We start from the raw sequence: 18,955 nt of genomic DNA on the forward strand, positions 1-18,955 counted from the left end.
TCCTCTCCTGGTATTGCTGGCCCACCTGGAAGCAGATGCTGGAACTCAAGAGAAAGCCCATTCCTATGAGAGTTCCAGCCCAGCTAACAGAACCAAAAGTTTCCAATAGTTCAGAGAACCGTCAGGACAGTGTTTTCATCCAAATTAAATCACTGCACAAATTTCTCTAATGCAGTGATTAAAATGATGGACATGGACCAGATACACAAGAACCCCCAGGAATCCTCTTTAGTATTAGAGCATTCAGTAATCACATGATATGTTTTGTTTCTCTAGACCCACTACAAATAGGCAGTAAAAATACTATTGTGTTTTTCCTTGCTTTCAAAATGTGACTGGGATAAGTCTATTCCCAGTTTAGGATAAATGGAACTGATTCGGTTTAAAAGCAATATTAAAAGGGACACTATAACAAATATAGATATATATAAAAATTCTTACCTATAATGCTAATAGGGGAGAGATTTAAAATGTAAAAAATGTCAATCTGATTTACTATTTTCACTGAATTAAAAAAAAATGTACAAAATGTAGATTTAAAGTAGATTTTATAGAATTCTGTGTCAAAGTATCTAAAACCCCCTAAATTGGGGGTCTAAATTACTTGAAAATATCTCTTTAAATGTGCAGATAGAAAACACAAACAGCAGTTTTGGTCTTCCTCCAGTGTTCTCACTATGTCCTGTATTCACTCTCTCCAGTTCTGGTCACATAGCATTAAGTACATTCGCTTCCCCTGACAACGCCTCAGCTTGTGGCCCATTAGGGTATGCTGCAAGGACAATGGATATAGTCAGGCTCTGACCTGAGGGTGGGGGACAGAGTCTGCTGCATTCTGCTGGTATGGCATTTTTTCCTTCATTTACTTTTACTGCACATATACCAAGAGGCTGTGATGGGCATGTTTAAATAAGGCAAATGAATGAAGACATTCCATTTCCTTCTGCAGTTCCCACTAGATAAATTACAGGTGGGCCCAAACCAAAATGCTGGGAGTCAATGTATCATTATGCATTTGCTTCTATTGCTTCCCAAATGGAAAGAAATTATTCTAGCTTTAAAAGATGAGCTGACGTATGTATTACCATGTGTTGGAGCAACAGGGGGTAAAATGGGCAAATAACCACAAGGGCAAGGAAGCTCATGGGGCCTGAGCATTCTTGCCTCTCTCCACTGTGGTTTCTTTATAAAGAGCAATAAAAATGGTTTAAATGTTCAGAATATGATGCAACGGACCCTGGAGGCCTCTGGAAAAACTTCTCTGGTCCATTTCTGACTGAAGACAGTTTGATGACTTGCAGGGAGCTACGGGTCCCAGAAGTGGGACTGTATATACCTGTCATCTGGTAATGAACACTCATATTGGCCTTGAAAAAACTTGATTAGCACTGACAACTGTGTAATTACGCATTATCCCCTGGCCAGCTTGCCAGTAAAACTGTCCCATGGGGTTAGTACAATGTATCTTGGAATGACCCTGTCCATGCTGGTTCCCAAGTTCTCGGGAAGTAAACCGCAGCTCTCCTGCCCATGCCATCAGTGATGATCAGAAAAGCTTTGTGGCTGAGAGGCCATTGATAAATTCAAGGGAATGCCAAGGGACAATACAACAGGGAATGTTTCCCTCCATAACCCAAAAGCCCCAGGGAACATGTGGAAAGCAAAGCAAGATGGCACAGCCAACAGACTCTGAGAAATACTGGGCTGCCTCAGCAGGAGGTTTATATTATGTAGAAATGGGCCTGAATCAAGCTCTCAGAACTAAACTCTGGCGAAGGCTTGGAATACAAAGCCAAGTTTTATGCATGGTCTCTATCTCTATAATGAAAGAAAACAAATCCTTGACACAAACACCCCCAAACTTTGTGGGGAGTTCAGAATTCAAATGCAGATCCAAATGTGACTCAGATTTAAGTAAGTAATTAATATAGTTGAATTAAATCTCCCTTTTGAAGTTCTATCTACTGTTTCTTTGGCTTCTCTTGCTTCCAGCTGGATGTGCTAATTTCTCTATATTACCTGGAAAGAGCAGACTCCCCAGGCTCCTAGGACTGACTCTCTAGCGGGAGCAGGTGGAACCTGTGATGCCATAATAGATCCCCAGAGACATAACAGGTTCTGCAGAATCAGTGATGGAAAAAGAGTCTCCATTGTTGTCATGGGGGTGCTCTACTCACTGCTGAAGCACCTCCTTCTGGCCATATCTGGGGATTAGCTCTGCCTGGCTGATGCCCCTTCACTCTCTCTGTGTGTCTCTCTTGGGACTCAGCTGCTCCCATTTCATGGCCCTTCAGCCAGGTCACTGTAGTTTTCTCCTTTCATGTGGTGAGGGAGAGTTGTGTTCTGGAAGTCTCTGAAGACCCACTGTCCCAAGCAGTATTCCCTCTCACTAGCATTTCCCAGTAGCTTGTAGGAGAATCCAGGCCCATCCTCAACACTGAGTTCCAGCCCAGGGACCCTACATCAAGCGGTCAAAGTCTGCACAGTCTTAAACCTTACTGCTGTATCCATGGGCTACCTTCCCTCACCCTGACAAAGACGCATGCACGCATGCCTGCCTCTCTCTGCAGCCCTTCTATACTCTGCTAGAGGGCTTTATACAGGGCCCTCTTGTTCTTGCCCAGTTGAGCCTCATCTCTAATTAGTCCTTACTCCCTGGCTCCTCTTCTAGGTGCAGCCTAGGAAGTTAATTGGCCCACCTGGCCACCTTAACCCCTTCAGGCCTGGTGTGGGGTGGACACCGCATCACAATTGTCTACTTCTTATGGGGCAAGGCAACAAATGTAAGTTACCATTTGAAGCAAAGATGAGCCAGAGTCACACATGTTCTGCTCCAGAATCAGATTCAAAGCTGAACTTCCACATAGTTTGGGAGTGTTTGAATCCAGTGTTCTGATCCAGCACATCAGGGAGGCAGGGCTGAATCAGAAAGTTCAGATCCAAAGTTGCCCCAAAGTTCTGGAGAAGCTCAGGTCTGCGATTCAAATTCAGGCCCATCTCTATTGTTCAGTATGTTGGATGCTCCCCGAGTCTCATTCAATAAAGATGGAAACCTGTCAAAGTTACTGCTGGTCATCAGTAAGATCATCAGGAAAAGAGATTAAATTCTCTGCAGGATCGTGCTGAAACTTTGAACTGAAGATAATGTGATGCTCAAGAGAAGGAAGAATGAGGACTTGGAAACTATATTAAATATAGCATGACGACCCCTTATTATGTGAGGATTAAACCCCAAGTTACTTTTAAAAAATACACCAAAAATGTGCAGGTTTTAAAAAGGGAATTTGCACCAACAACTAGGACTTATTTTCTTCTAGGATAGACACGGGTAGGTGGATGGATGGGGAATACACCATACCTGAAATCCCTATGGTTAGCAGTAGGTGACTTTTCTCCTCCCTGTTTGATTCTGTCACTAGTAATGAAATTTCCTTTGCTCAGGATACTTTTAGGTGACTTTTACATGTCCTAACAGCCAGGACTGGTTCTGAAATTATTTATTCCAGCAGTTCTTAAATGGTGGCCTGTGAAGCACTTACCGGTGGTCCATGGAGAGCTGGTTGGTCACATGGTGCTGGCTCTCCTCCCTGTTTCCAGCTGCTAAATTGCATTAAAAACATCTAAAAATACAGTAAATACTTTCCTAATGTTACTTTTCCATGTGAGCAATGGCTGTAGTTGCCACAAGGATGTTACATGAGCATCAGTGGGAGGGAGAGAATCCATGCACTTGTGAAGAGGAGGTGGGGTGGCCCACGCGGTCAGGAATGGCAGGGGAGGTGCTGACAGGAGCTGTCTGTTAAGATCTGGTCCACACTATGAAAATGATTAGCCCCCTGGAATTATGAACAGTCAAATTAAATTTCCTTGAGGATCTTGTGAAACATAGGTCTGCCTGGTGCAATTTCTAATCTACACGCAAATAACAGTGAGTACATTTCCCCTATTATTTTCCTTTGAGTATAGGATCAGTCTTCAGAGTATCACATAATATAGATCTGCTTTTTAAATTTAGTAAATCAGATCAGCAAACTCCGCTAAAGCTGAGACACAAACCTCGATACTGTAAGGTGCTGACTCACACACTGGCCCCAGTGCCTGATCCAGCATAGCACTTAAACACATGCATAGTCCTATTGACTTCAGTAAGTTTACTCAGATGCTTTAAGATAAGCATGAGCTTAAATGCTTTGTTTGGGTCAGGGCTAAAGTGCTCGGTCCCTTGCAGGATTGGAGCATAACTCCACCTGATAGTGAATTGAAGGACACGGGAATGAATGTATGGAACATGTGATCTGGTTCTTTAACGGAACTGTCTTTTGAGGTTCTGATCTTGTTGTATTCATTAAAGATCCCATTGCACTTTTTTCAAGAGAAGGGGTGTTAATCCCTATGTCCTAACCCTAATTTTACTTGGGAGTGTTTCAGCTGGATTCCTGTTGTGTAATGCTGCTGGCACTGAATAATTCCTGTATTCCTCTCCAGAAGTGGCTGCATTTCAGCTTTCCCCGTGCACGCAGTCTCTAAAATATCTTGGGGTGAACACATGCCTTCAGGGTGTGTGTTATTATTAGAGATAATAATCAGCTAAATCCTGAAGTCTTTACTCAGTTTTCACACAGTCCTTAAACAGGCAAAGTCTTGTCGATATCCATGTGTGATTTGTTTAGTTAGAGGGTAATTTGAGCAAAGAATTTAGGATGTTGCCCAATAATAGGTAGATTAATGAAGAAGAAAACCACAACAATCAGGGGAGTGTATTTTGCTGCTTTGTAACTGACTGGTTTGAAAGTTGTATGGCATCCAAATTCCTTGGCAATAAGCACCAATATCTATTACTGATAAATATATAAATATCAGAGTTCTAGGGTATCTTTTGTCCCAAAGCACCTTACAGTACTAACTTATTATTATCTTTCCATAGAAATCAAAATCATTAATAATAACAACAACAACAACAACTGTATTCAAGGGTCACTTTAACAACCTCTGCATTGCAGCCACTTCTGTGACAGAACGCAGCTTCTGTTTGCTGCAGAAGTGGACAGCATTACTACACAACAGACTCAGGAGGGGAGGAGAAGAAACTCAGAACTTCAGATGGGGTGTTTAGAGAGACCAGATGTAACTGGAAGTTGAACTGTAGCTAGGATGAAAAGCCTGAACCCCCTGCTCTTGTGGGAAGTGCCATGGGATCTTTAACAGTCACAGGTGGTCAGGGCCTACATTTTTATACTAGTGCATCCTAAAGGTGAATGTCTCAGTCCTGCAATTGGGTCCATGTGGGGTCTCTGATTATATGATTAGAGCATATAAGACACATAAGACCTGATTCTTGTTTACACTAAAGCTGCATAACTCTGCTTAGGCAATGAAGAGGGCCTTAAAGTAGTGCTAAATGAAATTAACACCCACTTTGAGGCCTCTTGAAACTGCCAGAGTGGCCTCAGTTTAACTAAGAATCAGGCCCGTATTTTTGTACTACTGTGTGCCCAGTGCCATGCTCTCCAATAGCCAAGTGTAACAAAGAAAGATGAAGCGTTTCTTTTCTTTTGTGCATGTATATTGCTGCCTGCACCTATCGCAGTGGGAATCCTGTTTTCAGACAGTTATTAAATGCCAAAATGTCCTGCATTGCCGACATCAGATCAGAGCCTTATCCTGCATTCTTTTGGAATGAATAAATGGAGCATTAAAAACAGACAATTTTCTGTGGTTAGCTCCTCTCTCCCCTCCCCTTTCCCCACTTCAGCTCTGTTACCAGTGTGTCTATCTCTCATTGAAAAGCTGTAGGTGGTCTACAGGGCCGGGGGTTCCTCAAGATAGCTCCATGCAACACAGAAACTGCTCTGCAGGGAAACAGCTCAGCAAATGGGCAGCTGATAAGGCGATTGTAGCCCAGCAAACTTCATTGGTGCTCTGGACCAAAGGACCCAGTTACTGATAGCAAAAGGTTGCTTTTCCTCTCTCTGTTAAGTTAACTGCTGCTGTCTCTCAACCTCAGAATAAACTGAGACCCTCAAATCTTGAGCCATTTGCCCTACAGCATACTTGGGGCTGCAATAAAGAGCTGAGAAAGAATGAATGAGGGAGGCCTGGCTGATACAGTGCTGGGCACACACCTTACACATACAAGTCATTTTGTCTGCAGCCATTCCACCTCAAGCTCTGGCCTTTTCAGCTCTCCTCAGTGGAAGATCTTGGGCCTGGTCAGCATACAGCTAGAAAACCTTCAACCAAAACCTATGTGATGCAGGGAGTGGTACCAGGATTCGGTAGATGGTATTCTTCCCTCTGAGTTGTCACAGAGCCCCCAGTGATATGCTAGAGCGCTGCTGGGCTGGTTGAGGTGCCATCTTTTAGAGGAGACCCAGGCCACTTACTGTTGTTAAAGTTTTGTGACACTTTTCATAAGAGTTGGGTTTCCCAACTCAGGTAAGTCCATTCTGCCCCCCTAAATGCCTCTGTGTTTCTGACTGAATGTAATAATCTTTGCTTCCCCCTTTATAAAGATTGCATAGTGTGGCGTTTGCAGTGCCATATCCCACCCCAGAGGTGGTTGCCTTTCTGTGGCAACCCTAGAGTCTATAAAGCACTCTATGATGAAAGCAGCAAAGAGTCCTGTGGCACCTATGATGAAAGGCACTAGAGAAATTGAAGATGTTATTAGAACCCCGGTGCTAGTAAGAGACCAGAGAATCTGGGCTATCTGGCATTTCCCATTAAAAGATTCCCCCCTAAAAGTGAATCTGTGAACCACAAAAAAGATTCAAGTTCTCGCTTAAAATGAAGGCAGGAAATGTAGCCTCTTCTCCGCCCCCCCCCACCTCCCAACCCCTGCTAGCACCTATGTAAATAGGGATAAAGCAAGGTGGATTTCTGCAGCACATATAACCCCAGTGTATAAGCTCTCCCAGTGGTTTGGGAGACCATGAGCCTTCCCCTGAAGACGGGACCCCCAAAACGGATATTGAGTGTGATCATGAGTAATGTAGCTGTTTTTATGATAAATGGTGGGCTGTATAAGAACATAGTCTGAAATTACCAAGTACAGATGTCTTCTGTCTGCACTCACCCCGGGGGCATCCATGATGACAGTTTGCACAAGCAGGAGGGGGGAAGAAACCAAGCTCTGTGCTCAATGTGCTGTTTGTTTCCTAGCCTCTTTGCTAAAGATTCAATGTCACTTCCAATCCAGTTGGAGAGCACCAGGCCTCGTAGGAAAGCCATGGTTAGTTTCCTCTGCCAAGGGCCAAGATTTTGATGGGTTAGGCTCAGATTGGGAAGATTCTGTAACCTGCTCTGACAAACAGGAAAAGGGACAGCTGCCTCTTTTCATATAAGGGAAGCTGGTACGGGACAAAGTGCAGGGAACAAAGGAAGGAGAACACACGAGTTTGGATGGCTCTCTCTTTTCCCCTCTCTAGTCACCTTCCCTTTCTCCCTCTCCCTTTTCCCCCTCTTCTCTTCTCTCACTCAGGCATTTTCCCTAGCTCTGTCTGCTTCTATTTTATTCCAACCTCCTCATACCCACCTCCCTCCACTCAAGGGTAAGTGTGGGGGGGAAGGGGAAGGGAGTCTGTTCTGTGCAATTCAGACCAGTATGCATGGTTTTACCAGATGGGAACTCTACTGATCAAGACCTGAAGCTGGCTAGAAGAGGGGACCTGTATCAGTTAACATTTCCAGCACTAGTGGGGCCAAACGGACTCCAGGTCTAAATGGCACTGAGCTCGGGGGAAGTCTGCACCCAAAACCAAATCTACAGCCAAACTCTGCTGTTGGAGCTCATTCCTAGCTTCAAACATCAGCTTCTAAGAATTAATCTAGAGCAGTGGTTTTCAACCTTCTTTCATGTGCAGACCCCTAAAATTTTTTGAATGGAAGTACGGACCCCTCTGGAAATCTTAGACATAATCTGTGGACCTTCAGGGGCCTGCGGACCACAGGTTGAAAACCACAGAGGTCTTCCAGGGGGTACATCAACTCATCTAGATATTTCCCTAGTTTTACAACAGGCTAAGTAAAAAGCACTAGCAAAGTCAGTACAAACTAAAATTTCATATGGCCAATGACTTGTTTATATTGCTCTATACATGATACACTGAAATGTAAGTACAATATTAATATTCCAATTGATTTATTTTATAATTATATGGTAAAAAGGAAAGTAACCAATTTTTCAGTACTAGTGGGCTGTGAGACTTTTGTATTTTTATGTCTGATTTTGTAAGCAAGCAGTTTTTAAGTGAGGTGAAACTTGGGGATACACAAGACAAATCAGCCTCCTGAAAGGGGCATAGTAGTCTGGAAAGGTTGAGAGCCACTGGTCTGGAGAATCTCCACCACCACCACCACCACACACTCACTCACTCACCCACCCTGGTGCATCCTTTGAAAGAGCAGTGAAGCCTCCTGAAACATGTTGCACTCAGAAATTATTCTGCTCATAGGCCAGATATGTCCTTCTCTTTGCACTACAGGCGAGGGGGGGGGCGCGTTGTAAGGCAGCAAGACTTGTGTTTCTTGGGAGCACCTCTGCCCTAGCTACTGATTTCATCTGCCTCAGTCTCTAACTCCTCTGTTAGTGACATTTCAGCCCTCCTCACAGAGAGCAGCTGGAATGCCACAGAAGGAACTGGGTGGGCAAGCAGTCTCAGTCTGCAGAGTATGGGCACCTTTTTATGTTTTTTCTGCATGTCAAGTTCTCAATCCCTCACCCCAGGTTTTGCCTTGAGAAAGAACGAGTCCCAGACTTCAACGTGAAACTCAATTTTATAAGCAGGGATGGGGCAGGGACCATCTTTTTGTTCTGTTTGTACAATGCCTACCCACAGTGGGGCCCTGGTCCATGGCTGGAGTTTCTAGGTGCTATGGTCATTCAAAGAATAAATGAAGATAACAAATGGAACCATCAATTTTTCCTGAGTTTCCACCAGAACAGAGCAAATAATTTGCTAAGTGCCACCTCTTTTTGATGGTGACTTGTCTTTGAGAAGCTCCTGATTGTCCTGACTTTAATCACTATTTGAAATGATCCACTGCATGCGTTCAGTGAACAATTCCCGTCTCTTGCTCATTTGTGAGCAGGTATTTGATATCTGAAATCTGACCTGGATGATTTAATTGTGATTGGATGCATCGATCACATTGTGCTGTTTCTCTTTTTCCCAATTGGAGGAATGTGACTCTAACCAGGATGTTTCCAGGGTGAATTCTTGTGCTCATGAATTCAAAACTCGCTTTCTTCAAGTAGTCTCTAAAATCTGTTGCTTCTGCAAACATGCTTGCAGGCAAACTAATCTAGAATATCATGAAAAGCCAGCACTAGAGGAGCACAAAGCCAAAGAGAATTCAGTTTTGTTTCCCAACAGATGTTTTCAGATTATTTTTTGAGGTATTCTCCCACCTCTTGTTTCTGCCCAAGCCCATAAATCCCTACCCAGTAAATGGAGAAAGAACTGGGACACCCAAAACTCAGCCCTTACTCAGTCCACTTTCACTCAAACTTGGTCCAGATTCACCCAAAATTTGCTCAATTCCCCTCAAACAGATTAAATATAAAGTTTATCTGAGAAAAAAGGCAAGTGCTAGAGGTTCCATGAAGAACACTGGAGACTTTGTTACTGCTATTGATTTTATGTGGAAGCTCAGATACTGCAGTGACGGGTGGCAGTATAAAACCCTAAGATAGACAGCTCAATCGAGCTGAAGTCTGCAAAGTGCCCAAGACTGGATATGAGTTTGGCGTGGCTTTGGGTTTCATTTTGGAGGTTTCAAACAATTCTAATCCCAGGTATCTGATGGGGAATCCGCAGCAGCAGGTGGTCTTTTCAAGGAATGAAAATCCCGTTTTTGTGCCAATGTGTCTCATAATAAAAAACAGGGGAAGTGGGAAGAGCAATCCAGAAACTATCTGAGCAATCAGCAAAACTATCCCTAAACAGAATGTTTTCCATGAAGCGTCAGTGGCTCTTTTAAGGTGGATCCCAGACAAATAATTCTCCCGTGGTTTGGCACAGGAAAGGGGAGGGGGCCGCCTCAGCCTCCTGCTATTATTTCTCCCAAACACTTTGCAGGCAGTAGGAAAAATCCTTCTCATGAATGTTTACCTGGCACTTGCTTAGACATTCAGGGAGCCCAGTCACAGGGCAAATGATGAGCAAAGAGCTATTTGTGGAGTGTGGGACTCTGGTATATTTCTCGGTATGTTCTTTATTTTGCACCCGTCTACTGCTTGGCATTAGGGCTACCTGCAGGGAATCAGGACGTGCATTAGTAGATGTTGTCAAATGCCTCAAAAGTGCAAGAAAACACAATCATTCCATAGAAATTAATAGACATTAATCAGTGCTAGGGCTGGAAACAGGATCCTATCTCCATAGCTTTTCCAGGCAAGTGCAGGATCAGCTCAGCTAAATCTAGGCACTAGAGAATACCATAGCCCCATGATTGCTTCAAGCCCCACTATGCCGCCCTGAGCCAGAGCCCATCACCAAGCCCTTTCTGCCCTTAGACCAGGGTCATGCTGAGACAATGCGTCATGATGAGCATCATCCAGTGGATCATTTTTTCTCCACACATGCACCAGTAGAGGGAGCCTTGTATCTCTAAAATAAAGGCACACACAAGCCACTTGAATCACATTAATTTAAAGGGACACGTTGCTGGTCAGACTTCAGCCTGTGTCTGTGAAGATGAGCTCAAGCCAGGTTGGGAGATTTTCATACCAAACTATGTGCATACGTTATGCTGGGCAATGAGGCACCTGCAGCATCTGCTCGTGAAGACAGTGGGCACACGCAGGATCTCAGCCTGATTTCCATTTGGCTAGACCCCATCAGGTTATAGTACTTTGCATGTGCCTGAGGAGGATGGGACACCAAACAGTGGAGTTACGGGACTGGAGGACAATCTAAAGGGGAACATAAGGAAGAACCAGGGAACCTCCACAGCACTACAGCTGCTTAGAATTTTTCTTGCCAAAAGTTTTTTTCAGTGACAAATGACCTTTTTCAAAAACAAATCTTGTCATGAAACGTTGTTGACAATCTTGAAATTTTCCTGTTTGTGACATTTCTTCAACATTTTATCAATATTTTTCTTCAGTTTTTATTGAAACCATTATTTTAAAAAAATAATTTACCAACCCCCTCTGTTTTCTGCAAGAAAACACAGTTTATATCAACAAGAGATTTCCATAGTAATAATGGCAACAAAAAAAATATTGTGACCAATGTTTCAAAAAATGGGGAATGGCTCCATTTTGAATCCTGGGAAATGGAAACAACTTCAGGCAGTCAATAAATGTTAATGAAATCATTCTCCAGACATCAACCTCCTCTAATCAGCACAGCCATGTGAAAAATGTTGCTCTTCCTTCAACCCCTTTACTCAGCTGGGAGCACAACATCCTCTGTGCAGCATTACAGAAGAGATGCACCCATGGGAGCTAGTCAATTTATCTCTCTATCTAATGTACTTATGCAGCCCCCATTGCCATAGTCTCTGACCGCTTCACAGTCTTTAGTGTCACCTCATCACAGGACCGCCATGAGGTAGGGAGATGCTATTATCTCCATTCTACATATGGGGAACTGAGGCACAGAGAGGCCAAGTCACACAGGAAATCTGTGGCAGATCAAGGAATTGAAACTCAGTCTTCCAAGTCCTAGGGTCATACCCTAACCACTAGGCAAGCCTTCCTTTTAACTCAAGGCTATAAAACCAGGAAAATATGGAGCTAGTAAGTCAGGAAGTTCAAATGGATGTGGATAACTCTTCTGCTTCCCTCACCTTCCTCCATTATTTGTCCTTTCCTTGTACCTCAGGACTTGCAGGATCTAACTGGGATAGGAAACAGATGTGCCAGAGTACCCTGACAAAAGACATTCCTGGGTTACTTCTGGCCGAACTGGGAACTGGAAGTATCTGACATCTTCCAATTGCTGCAAGGCCTGCTGTCCTGAGAACTCCAGCCCAATGTTGCAGAATCAAGAGGCTTAGAGTTCACAGAAGACTTGAAGAAGCAACTTCAACTTTGAACTGAACTGAACCTTGCATATCAATGTGCTGAGGTTACCTTATCACTGCACAAGGGGACCCTTGGTAAAGCCTGAGTAGGCCAGTGCTGTTGAACTGCAATATCTCCTGGGCACTTCAATGATTCTGCAGCAGCAATTTGGTGCACACTCCTGCTGGGAGCTTCACGATGCCTCCCCCTCTCCTCCCTTCTTCCCATTCAATTGCTGTTCTTGGGATTTTTTTTCCTGACAAAGCACATACAGATGTTGCGTTGTCTGCCACAATCAAGGGGCTCAGGTGGGTAATGGAGAATGGCAGAACTTGGCATGTACTTGTTTGCCTTAGTGCAATTTTCCCATAATTGCACTTCCTAGCTTTTTAGCATCTGCGAAAGATCAGCTTGTGACACAGCAAAATCGGCCTCACGCTTTTCTGTATTTTTTGTAGTTTATGTAGAGGGAGGGAGATGGCCTTCTTTTGGTTTAAATCATTTTAAGAAAAGGGGTGGGGATGCGGGGGAGGGAAACCACATTTTTATGCATGGGCAGTACTGGCTAACTTTTAAACCCCAGCAAGAAAAACTCAACCTCTCAGATACAAAAATGCACACACAAACTTAGCCCCACTCAGGTTTTTAAAGGGGATTGGTGAATCTGGCAGGAGGCAATTTAATTTCTCAGGTCTTGAGCTGAATTCCGTGAGGTTGAACGAAAGGGAAGTACACATCTCTCAACCTGGACCAGAACAAGGCTCAAATGTGGGATGCACTCTGTGAAAAAGACCCAAAACAAAGCATACGCAACAAAATTGGTCAGGCAGGAAACTTTAAAATGCTGGGGGACTCTTTCCTTTAGTGCCAATAACTTTTTCTATAACCTCAGTTTCATTATTATTCCTTTTGCACATAAATCATTTTCAATCATGATAGTGAAGTGTGACAGACCCAGGCCAGTGGGGTACAGGAATCTGGTAGAGGGCAAATATACTGGTCACTGGCTGAGTAGTTTTCTGTTCCCTGAGTGACCAGAGCAGGGGCTGCACTAGAGTAATCAGGAACCTGCTAGAACCAATTCAGGCAGACAGGCTGATTAGATCACCTGCAGCCAATCAAGACAGGCTAATCAGGGCACCTGGGTTAAAAAGGAGCTCACTCCAGTCAGGTGAGAGAGAGCCAGAGGAGAGGAAGTGTGTGTGAGGAGCTGGGAGCAAGAGGCGCAAGGAGCTGAGAGTGAGAGGGTGTGCTGCTGGAGGACTAAGGAGTACAAGTGTTATCAGACACCAGGAGGAAGGTCCTGTGGTGAGGATAAAGAAGGTGTTTGGAGGAGGCCATGGGGAAGTAGCCCAGGGAGTTGTAGCTGTCATGCAGCTGTTACAGGAGGCACTATAGACAGCTGCAATCTACAGGGCCCTGGGCTGGAACCTGGAGTAGAGGGCGGGCGAGCCCGGGTTCCCCCCAAACCTCCCAACTCCTGATCAGACACAGGAGAAGTTGACCCAGACTGTGGGGAAGATCACTGAGGTGAGCAAATCTGCCAATAAGCGCAGGACCCACCAAGGTAGAGGAGGAACTTTGTCACAGAAGGTACACCACATTTGTGCAGAGTATAAATAGTATTAGGGCTAACATGGTGTCCCTCCTTCAAAATGAAGGAGATTTATTGTTATTATTTGATATTTGTATTGAGGTAGCACCTGAAGGCCACCACCTGATTGGCTAGGTGTTGTACAAACACAATAAATAACAGTCCCTGCTCCAAAGAGCCTGCAATCTAAATGGCTGTAAATCTATAACCTCTGAGAGAGGGGAGAAAATATCTGGTGTTCAGACAGGGCTTGCAAACAGCTGGAGATGGTGATCTGTTATTTATCAACTGTCACAGGTATGTTTATTAGAACAGCTCTCGATTTCTGTGTCTTCCCTATAATGTTGGAGATTTCTTCAAGCTGCAGCACTAAATCAAGTTATGCACACAAATGCCTTTTTGAAATGAAACTAGGTACTAGACAAGTGTGGGGAGTGTGTGTAGCGGGGTTATTCTCTCTTTTAAAAATCTGCTTTTGGAGGGCACCTTCTGTGTTTTCTTGCAGCAATACCCACTAAAGGGATCAGACAGCATTGTATTTTCCAAAAGTTTCTGCAGGAATATTGCTCCTTGTCTGCCTCTCTTCACACCCAATGCTCTTGAAGGACAGTTCGAGTTTTCTCTCTTGTTCTGAGATAAGTAAATCACATATTTTTGTCAGTGGGGTTTTCCAGTTCTGACAAGTTTCAGAGTGGTAGCCGTGTTAGTCTGTATCAGCAAAAACAATGTGGAGTCCTTGTGGCACCTTAGAGACTAACAAATGTATTTGAGCATAAGCTTTCATGGGCTAGAACACACTTCATCAGCTGCATGGAGTGGAAAATAATGAGTATATTTTATCCAGTTTTGTTTAGATTTTTAGTCAAATTGAAAAAGACACCATCCGCTTAGCTTAGGCTCAACAGTGAGGCTTTGTTTTAAAAGGAGGTTTAGAAAAGAATTTTTTCCATGGTTTTTGTTGTTGTTTTTGTTTTTAATGTCAGTGAAAACAGGTTAGGATTCAAACTTCTAGTGGTGTTGGTACTCTAACACAACAGCACAAGGTGCGTGCATGTGAAGTAGGAGACAAAACTGACAGGAAACAAAGTTAACCTAACCAGTTGAGTTTCACTGTCAAAACAGAGTGAAACAGACAAAATAAACCAACAGCAGAAACAGTGAAATATTAATGGGAATTTTTAAAATCTTTTCAGATTGATAATTTTTTGTTATAAACAACAAACTGTTTTTGTGTTTTGTTTTTCCATTAGAGATAGAAGCTAACTATCTAGCTTGGCTCCAGATCTCAATGTCTTCAAGGTTAGGACATTCCGATTCAGGGTTGGAGCTCTGGCTCATCTCTATCTTTCACATAAACTTTAATAAAAGGAAGAGTTCAGTTTGTGACTATAGCCGGGACAGTGAGTTCTGACCACTGTCTTGCAACAGAGGTCTCGTTTGTACTCTGAATTTTTTAAGTGACTGGGCCGAGTCTCTTGCTACACAGTTTAGGCTATGATCCAGCCCTATAAGTATTGCCTTAACCACTCCATCATTCAAATACTCTCCCAGCCCCATCAGTAGTAGCAAGCTGTTCTCATTGAGTTCTCTAGGTTAACTGTGAACACCTGAGCAGGCCTAATGAGTCATTTGGAATGAGTCTCTAATGGAAAAACAAAACAGCCCTTCCTAACTCCAGCACCTGGAGTTAGAAAGGCAGTTAATTCGCCCCTGCACCCTGTCACAGTGCAAAACCCAGAGTCAAATGGCTTTATGCTGACAACTGTCCAGCCTATGTGGTGGGCAGAAATAACATAGGGGAAGCAAGCAGAGGGAGAGGGTGGGGTACTTGAATCACTCCAGAATGCCCCATCCCTGACCACCCCAAGAGTGACACTGACTCCAGTGTGAGACTCTTTGGCCTTTGTTTATTTGGTTTTGTTTCACTGAGTCATAGATGAATGTAACGATTTACCAGCTCTGGGAGTACAAAGCCCCTGCCCCAAGCAGCTTACAGACCCATTTTAAGAGCCGAAATGCAGGCAGGTGGAGGTCAGCCATGACAACAGGTACTGAGAGTGGCAGGGCAGAATCAGCAATGGAAGGGTGAAAAGAAGTGAATTTCTGAGTGATTTGAAGGGAGGAGAAGGAGGCCACTTTAACCTCGAACTTCAATTACAAGGTCTAGTGATAATTTCCCATGGTTGGTGAGAAATATAGAAATGAATGAGCTGTGACATATCTAACAGCCCTGTAGGCTAGAGAGTGACCAAAAGGCAACTATTGGTAGTGCACCACCCACCTTCATATTTATCAGCTAATATTTGTAAAAGCACTTTGCCCTTTTCCAGGTCCTTCCTCCCAAGGAACTTAAAATACTTTCCAAACACTAATGAATTAAGTCTCACATCCCTACTCACATGCACTAGTGGAAGGTGCTAAGATATTGTGGTGAGGAGGTTGGTATAAGGACCTGCATAGACCAAAATCCCCCCTGGGAGGTAGTAATGTATTATTATCCTCATGTGAGATGGCCCCACCTGTGCTTTAATCAGTAGAACATCCTCCCCTTTGAAGAACAGTTTGCCACTTTTCTCTCTGCAGCACGTGATCTACATTTTGTAGTCCAGCTGACATCATTATAAGTTATAATGTCTATAATGCAGCATGTCTTGGGCTAATGGACCTTATCAATGTGTTCCTCATCCCTGCCACTTTTCTTCTGACATGAAACAGACAGAAAACCAAGAGGCCATTATAATTGAGCACTTACTGGACCAGTGAGGGTCGAGTGCTTCTTTTGTTTCCAGAAGTCTAAAGCCCCATCACGAGTGGTGACCAGTTCAGATTCTGGGCTTGGTTTGGATAAATACTAAATGTAAATCCCCAGGAGTCCTCTCCAAATTCATGAACAGGACTTTAAAAAAAAAACAACCAAAGAATAGAATGTCCCAGAGAATTCATCCAAGGTTTTATACTGAGCCCAGAGCATGTTGGTGAGAAGACTTGGGAGTAATGCTGGTGGGAGACTTGGGGAAAACGCTATGCAGCTCAGACACAGTCAGTAAGATTTGTAGCCAAATACCTCACTAAAGTATCTCAGGGCTTTGACTGAACGTTTCTCCCAGTAACCTGAGACACGACACCAGCACTTTGGCTCTTTATCTTAGTTGCTTTTGAGTCTGCACATGCAGGCTGGTAATCTTGTGAGAAAGCTCTCTTGTGAGAGCTTCAACATCTCCTAATTTCAGTGCCACCACCCATCCTAAACTGTGAAGGAGCATCCTGAATTCCATGGTGCAGTCCTGTAAACTTGGCTTGCGGGTCCATTGACTTGTCTTGAAAACTATTTGAGGCCAGTATACAGCACTGTACCACCACTCTGCACAGCCAGGAGTGTGATAGCAGCTCCCAGTCATTGACTTGATTGCTTGCTTAGGTTCAAGCATTGTCCAGTATGTTGGCTCCCCAAGACTTGTGTCATAAAAACCAACTGCTCCCTCTCCACTAGAATCTTACATACTGTAGCTTCATTGGAAAATGTAAGGGTTAGAAATGGAACATCTAGTCTGGAACCAAGCTGCAGTTGTTAGTACTATATTACATTGTGAGCACTTGACAGGAGAGGGAGTGCCTGGCACATTAAACTATTAGACCACAAAACCTTACGATAAGATAGCAAATTCAGAACATAGGGAACTGACTCTTCTAAATAAATACTACAGTATTCTGCTGTGTCCCAAACACGGCAGCGACACTATTTTAATGTGTATCATTACTGGAGAATACCATAGCATTTTTAAGAAGGGGAAGACTGAAGAATCAGATGCCACTGTTGGTAACTCCTGGGTATCTACTTTTCTAGGTATTTCTAATACAACCCAGAATTTAGGTGCTATGAAATAAATTAAAAGAATCAGCTGATATCTGTAATGATGTGTGTTCTCCTCTCCCCCTTAAGTCTAGTCATACTTCTCTGGGTTCTTGGTGGATGATAAGCCTTGCTGGCATGAAATCTCCATGTTGGGAGAAGGACTGCAAAGAGGTCCAGATTTTGGATAAAGGTTCAGGCTGGTCCTTGTGTCGAGAGCTGATTGAAATTTTTGAATTATTATTTAAAATATTAAAATGGCCTTTTTATTTGCATTGCTAATTTTTGAGAAAAATGTGTGGTTGGGTTTTTTTTGTAATTTTCTGAACTCTTACAAAACAGGAATTTTAAATGTATGAGTTTGGAGGGAGAGATTTCTTTTTTTGTTTTCTCATTTTCCCCCTCTTTTGTCCCCTTTCTTGCCTCCATGCCACATCTCCATAATGCAAAAAGAAAAAACAGGGAAGGAGAGGAGGAAAAAAATAAAAGGAATGGAGGAGGGAGAAAAAAGGGTAGACGGAAAATTTACAAAATTGAAAAATGGAGAAAAATTTCAAAGAAATAAAAAATTGTTCCTTTTCAAACCTGGGGAAAGAAATTCTCAGAACTTTCAAAATTGTATGGATTATTTTTTCTATTTTTCAAGCAGTTCTACTTATTCCATCCAAACCACTTAGCCCATCATAGTATAAAATGTATGTTGGATCAGTGTCAGTTCCAAGCTCTGATATTTTGCTGGAAACCATGTGAAAATCTTCCAGTGGAAATATTCCCAATTTATAGTCTGCCTTCCAAAGAAGCCCTGTCAGCATTGGCGATATATTGGCACAATATCACGGAGATAGTTATTTCACAGTAAAATTTCACAGCATCAGCACGGGACTTGCCATGTGGCCAGTTGCAAATTCTCTGAGGCCGGGTAGAAAGTATATTTGCATGTCTGCTGAATTTGATGGACAGGACAAAAAGCCTGGATCTCATCCCTGAATGCTGGGGAAGTTTAGATCTTGAATTTCACAGCAGCTTTTATATTGGACTGAGCCAAAATTCCAGATCCAGACAGCCTCTGATTTGGGGGAAATTCCAATTTGGATCTGATTCTTTTCAGATCATGCCCATCTGTAATTATCAACGAATGCCCTTCCAGTGGTTTCTCAGCTACATCATAATTAAAAATCTCTGCTTATTTTCAGACATGGTATATAGATATTTTATTCCCCTATAGTCATCTGTGAGCTGGAGTAGGTGAAGGGTATTATGTGGCTGCCATATCCTGCGTGCTTTCCTACCTAAATATTGTAAATTATGTGTGCAAAGTGCCATGTTACCATGCAATAACAAGCAGGAAATCCCTTTAATCTGCATTTTAATGCACCATCTCCTGCAGCCCAGTTCCATAGACAGATACGGTGATGCTTTCCCAGCAGACTTTCCAACGTTAGCCCCTCCACATGTATATATATCATATCTTTTTTTATAAGCAGGGAGGTAATCACTT

The sequence above is a fragment of the Mauremys mutica genome, chromosome 4 (assembly GCF_020497125.1).
Source record: "Mauremys mutica isolate MM-2020 ecotype Southern chromosome 4, ASM2049712v1, whole genome shotgun sequence".
In the NCBI taxonomy this organism is placed as follows: domain Eukaryota; kingdom Metazoa; phylum Chordata; order Testudines; family Geoemydidae; genus Mauremys; species Mauremys mutica.